Source organism: Rhamphochromis longiceps, linkage group LG1 (genome assembly GCF_057381845.1).
Source record: "Rhamphochromis longiceps isolate RC_006_pf linkage group LG1, R_longiceps_female_GT1.1, whole genome shotgun sequence".
Classification (NCBI taxonomy): domain Eukaryota; kingdom Metazoa; phylum Chordata; class Actinopteri; order Cichliformes; family Cichlidae; genus Rhamphochromis; species Rhamphochromis longiceps.
The window spans coordinates 14,535,928-14,541,927 of record NC_140557.1 but is presented as its reverse complement, the minus strand read 5'-3'; positions in this window follow the sequence as shown (position 1 = coordinate 14,541,927).

Below are 6,000 nucleotides of genomic sequence, written 5' to 3'. Positions count from 1 at the left end.
ATATCCACTTTCTCTAAAAGAAAAAGTATTAACATGTGAAAACAAGCAAATCAGCATATTTGACATTTCACTCTGGTTCATTGGATTAAATTAAAAAAAATACTTGAAACTTAGTAATATAAACACATATTTACACAGAAAGGCAAAAAGACATAAGATAAACAGCAAGCATTAGATTTGTACAACAAGGCAGCGGCTACAGAAACAGAGAGAGTGTCATACACACTGATCATTGAGCAAAGCAGAGAGAAAGAGAGAAAAAAAGCTAAGTCTAAATTAAGATGTTGGATGCTGGCTTTCCAATAGGACCTTGACACAGCGGTTGACCTACTCATGACAGGATCCCAGTGCTGCGGATTTGGAATTCTATTAGTATTACCAGATGTAGGGGAGGGAGAAAAATGTCATGCAGTCATCAGGAAGAGGCCAATCCATAGCTTCTATCCATCAGCCAATTACTGGTGCTAAAGTGGAATTAGATAGGTATTGACAATAAGAGGAGGTGGAGGGAGATTAGCAAGAGAGATGGAAAAAGTCGAGGAAAATGGAGGCGGGAGAAGGGAAAGGAAGAGATGAAACCATGAGAAGACACGATGGAAGAGGAGCAGAAGAACGACAAGATAAAGCGGAGAAATTGGAGGAAAAAGAAAGTGGAAGGGAAGAAGAAAAAATGAAGGAAAGGAGAGGAGAAAGTGAGACAAGAAGGGATCTAATCAGTGGCTGAAGCAGGCTAGTAGGAGAAAAGCACACATTTAGAAATATAATATTTGATTAAAAACATCATTTTGATGCAGAGAAAAGATATTTAGGTATATATAATGCATTTGACTTTTTTAGGGTTTCCACATTTTTCTCTAACTTGATGCTGCGGAAGGTAAGTCTCCAAAAGTTATTGACACATTAAAATATCACACTGCTTTTTCCCTTAGATCTCAGAATACATAATGCTTTAAATGGTTTCAAACAGCACCTTGGGCCTCATCATGTATTGTTGTGTAGTTGTGTAGTTTCATCCCAGCAGGGAGTACTGGTACTGAAAATTTTTTTTTTAACAAAACCAAAACCAACAGAGCAACTTCCTGAGTTAACCTTTAAACAGAGGAATAAAAGCCTATAATTTAAAGAAGTGAAATGTAAAGAAATAAAGAAATAAATTGATGGTGAAAAGACAGAGTAAAGAGTATGAGAAGAAGTGATGGGAGAGAAAGATAGAAAAAGAGAGAGACTATAAACTCAGAGCTATGTAATGAATTTATGCCTGGCTGGCAGATCTTTATAAGTTATTGGAAAAATAGCCGGGGCGGCGTATTGACACAGCTGGGTCTGGGATCAATACATTGAGAACGGGCAATACATTTTAATTTAAAACTGTTCAAACTTTAGCAGCAAATCCATGCGGCTCAGTGCAGCCTCCTCCTTCATTGGAACACACAGAAACTAACACAGAGACAGATGCACATGTGTGCATGCACACACATCCACAAAAGCATTGGCTGAGAAAGACAGCAACTTCAAACTTCCTGATAAAATGACATACGCATAGTTGTGTTTCTATTACTTCAAAAAGCTAAATATGATTATCAATTAAACATCTAACTAAACTAAACTGAACTCACCAAAAAACTATAACCTTAACTAAACCTAAACGTAAACTCGGCTTGTTATCATCATGAGGACATGGCTCTTGCTGGCTAAACAAAGTCACACTGGATAAACTCCTCCCCTTATTTTATTTAAAATGTAAAACTAGTTGTAGCATATACAAGTTTTGCTGTCTAAAAGGAAAATTCTGCATAGATTTTAAGCATTGATGTCTAATGGAAAGAGCCAAGTTTACCATTGTAATCTTTCCTAACAGAGAAGGATGCATAAAGGATGCTGCAAAGCAAAAAAGTGATCAAATACTGCAGAAGGGTTTGTTTTTGCAAAACATAAGAATGATATTGCCGACTTACATCGATAAACTTTGTATGAAATATAGATAAAATTAAAAGAGGGAGACATAAAAACACCAAAAGAATCTGAGATGTACAGGAAATTTTAGGCCAGAGACATGTATTAATTGACAATAAGGATTTGTGATAGGACAGGATTAATGGTTACTAAATAGTGGAAAGGTTGTGGGGTTGAATATGCTTATGTTCATGCCCTCTTGTATTATATTAACCTGTTCAAAGTAAACCCTCGTTATCATGATCATCATGTGAAGCTGTTGTTTTTGTCTTCAGTTGTAGGTAAGGTTTCTCGTGGTGATCGTGGCTCAAGAGTTAGCAGTTCGTCTTGTAATCAGAACGTTGCCGGTTTGAGCCTCGGCTCCCATAGTCTCGGTCGTTGTGTCCTTGGGCAAGACACTTCACCCGTTTCCTACTGGTGGTGATCAGAGGGCCCGGTGGCGCCAGTGTCCGGCAGCCTTGCCTCTGTCAGTGTGCCCCAGGGCAACTGTGGCTACAATGTAGCTTATCCATCACCCATGGGTGAATGACTAAATGTAGTGTAAAGTGCTTTGGGGTCCTTAGGGACTAAGTAGAGCGCTATACAAATACAGGCCATTTACCATTTTTAAAAACAATGCTATAAATGATCAAATCATCTCCAAATTTATCATGTGCCCTGTGCTTGTTTGCATCAGTCCCTAAGTATACACCTTGGTCGGGGTTGTTCTCTGTGTGTCCAGCAAACATTTGCATCTCTTATGAGTTATTTTTAGATAAACCAATAGGATCTCTAATTAAAAGGCCAGGTTTACCAAGAGATGAGTAGGAGGGCACTTTCGACATCTGTTTTCATCCTGCTCAATTAGCATAATTAATTAATGCTAATCGATCCAAACAAATTATTTTTTAACACCTAGAATAAATCACACAACATCTCTCCATTCCTTAGCACTCTGCAAAGCATTCATTGATCGCCTAACAAATGAGACAATGCTGGGCAATGAGGCTTATTGTATTGTATTCCTATTGTATACCTCAGTTTGAATTCTTTTATCGTCCGTCATTACCTTTACATGCAAAACAGGTTGTGGTTAAAACTTGGTAAAGTGAAAAAAGATGACTTTTACTTATAACTTTAAAGTGGGTAAGTGGTAAATACAAATCCTTCAGAGAATGTTAAAGAACATTAAAATTAATGAACAAATATTTATACACACATAAATTCAACATTATGTTATATTCAACTTTAGATTTAACCTCAAGAAAGAGTGAGATGGACTATCATGCACACACATTTATGCATGCACTTTTTATTTTCCCTATATCTAAGTGTTCTGTGTCTAGCTTTCACACACATTCACACTCCCACAATGGGAGAGATACTCTACCAGTTCTCAGATTAAAAGAAATGAAGCAGCACGACTGTTGGCTTCTTTTCATCGGTTCCCTGTTAAATCCAGTTAAATTTAAAATCCCTCTCTTTACATACAAGGTCTTGAAAAATCAGCCTCATCTTATCTTGAAGAACTCATATTGCCATATCAAAGAGCACTTTACTCTCATACTGCTGACTTACTTGTGGTTCCTAGCATATTTAAGGTAGAATGGGAGCTTTCAGCTTTCAGGCCCTTCCTCTGTGGAACCAGCTCCCAGTTTGGATTTGGGAGAGAGACACCCTCTCTACTTTTAAGATTAAGCTGAAAACTTTCCTTTTTGATAAAGAATAGATTTAGGACTCTGTCAGGTGACCCTGAATCCTCCCTTAGTTACACTGCAATAAGCTTAGGCTGCTGGGGGCTTCACATGTACTGAGCGGTTCTCCTTGTCTCACATGTTTTCACTCATCGTGTGTTAGACCATTTAATTATAAGTTATTACTAACTACTGGATCTCTTCCACAGTGTGTATTTTGTCTAGTCTTCCTCCCCTCAGCCCCAACTGGCCATGGTAGTCTGGTTCTGCTGGTTCTTCCTGTTAAAAGGGAGCTTTTCCTTCCCACTGTCTCCAAGTGCTTGCTCACTGGGTGGATCGTCTGATTGTTCGGGCTGTCTCTGTATAATTGTAGGGTCTTTACCTTGCAAAATAAAGCATGCTGAGGCAAATGTTGTTTTGATTTGGCACTATATAAATACCACTGAATTTAATTGAACTGATTTCATTTGGTTTGAATTTAATTAATTTGAATTAGTTTTCCTTTTTATTTTTTCCCCACTGATATTTATGATTAAGCACTTGAATGTATTTTGTAAAACTCAGACTACTATTGGTTGAATAAATATTGTACATATGAACACTCATGGTTATGACATATGCTTTCTGGAAGTTGGTTTCTAATTCAGTGTCATTCTACCTCAATAGAAAAAAAAAGTGAGGGAGAGAGAAGGACTCAGAGATAGAGTGGGGACATAGATAGAGAGGACACACCTACTGGAAGCAGCAGAAACATCATTGTTGTGCTTCAGTAGTTAAAGAAATAGCAGTGCCTTTGTTTTTCAGTGATTTTCTGAACATCAGTAGTTGTACTATTGTATTAAGAGTCTGGTGCTGTTAGATCCCTTGAGGGTGTCAGTTCGTATATAGATAACCACAATACCCAGCAAAGTATTTTGCAAAATGTGCAACATGACACTGATAAACGTGCTGATAAACTACTACAGAAAGTAATTTTCTCTTTGTTAGGTAAGATAACTGTCAGGTTTTGATCAGTGCAGGAACCGTGTCAGACAGAAATCTGTAGAGTGTGTTCAAAATATAAATTTTACAATTTAAGGACATTTTACAAAATGTAGTCATAATATTTCAGAATGTTTATGATTACTCTAAATCCATGAGAAAATCTATGTTTGAGTGTTTTTTGTCAAGTGGGAATTAAGTGGCTATATTTTCACTGACTAATGTTGTGATATATAGTTCAAACTAAGGGAAAGTACTGTTTCCTCATTCTTAACCCTCATAATCTTTTACAAACTGATTTAGGCGGGATGTATCTTGTCTCTTTTTTATTTAGCTGACAAGTGAGAGAGGTGAACAGCTTCTAAATATTACAAAAAAAAAGCAGAATAAAGATTCATGCAAAACTGTAACCAGTAAGCAGAGAGACATGATAATGTGTATTTGTGCCTCTTTGAAAACAATAGAGTAAGATCATCTCTATTCACTCACAAGCTGAAGCCACACTTATAACCTAAACATGACTGTGTAAACATCCTGGAGATTTTTATAAAAAGACAAAGGCTTTTTCACATGGAACTGGGGCACACCTGCACACAACTGCAGACACATTCACATGCTCACATGCACCTCTAATATTGTTACATGGCTGTCAGGTTTTCAGTGGCTTGGGTTAATCGGAAAAGCAACTGGAAGGGTGCTATCTACTCACCAAACTGCCACATTTATCGATTCCATTTACACACACACACAAACTGACAACCAGTTTCACCAGAAGAACAGGCGCCCATAACACCCCTTTAACTATTCTATTGGCCCCAAATAGATTTTCCCATTTTACGCTGTAGAGGCAGGGGAAACACTGGAGCAGAACTGAAAGTGATATAAATGTATCAAAAAACAGATGAACAAACATTGTGGGAAGATTTATTACTGGAGATTTTAATAAAAATTGGAGGTGGATGAATTGATTTTGGTTTAAGGGAGGGTGTTATAAAGAACAATTTATCGGGATGGCCCAGGTAAGATGCATTATTTTCCGATTGTTATCTGGCTTTGCTGTTTAAGGGGCTGATTTGTGTTGTGTATTGCATTTTATGGGTAAGAAGGAAAGGGGAACTTTCAATGATTTAGGTGGGATGTATTAATCAAAGGCAGTCGGTGTGAACCATAGATCGCCAAGCAAAAGAGGCACAGGTGACAGCTCATTCTGCAAAAGAATGTTTTGGAGCTGCACATCATCGCTTCTCAATCCCCTTTCTTCACCACACTATTCCCCACCTCCCTCTTCCTTTCGCTCTCCATCTAACTATCTTTCTCACCTCATCATCTAAGCCTTTTCTCTCCCCTTTCTCTCTTGGTATCCTTCCCTATCCATGCCTCTTCTCCACAGTTC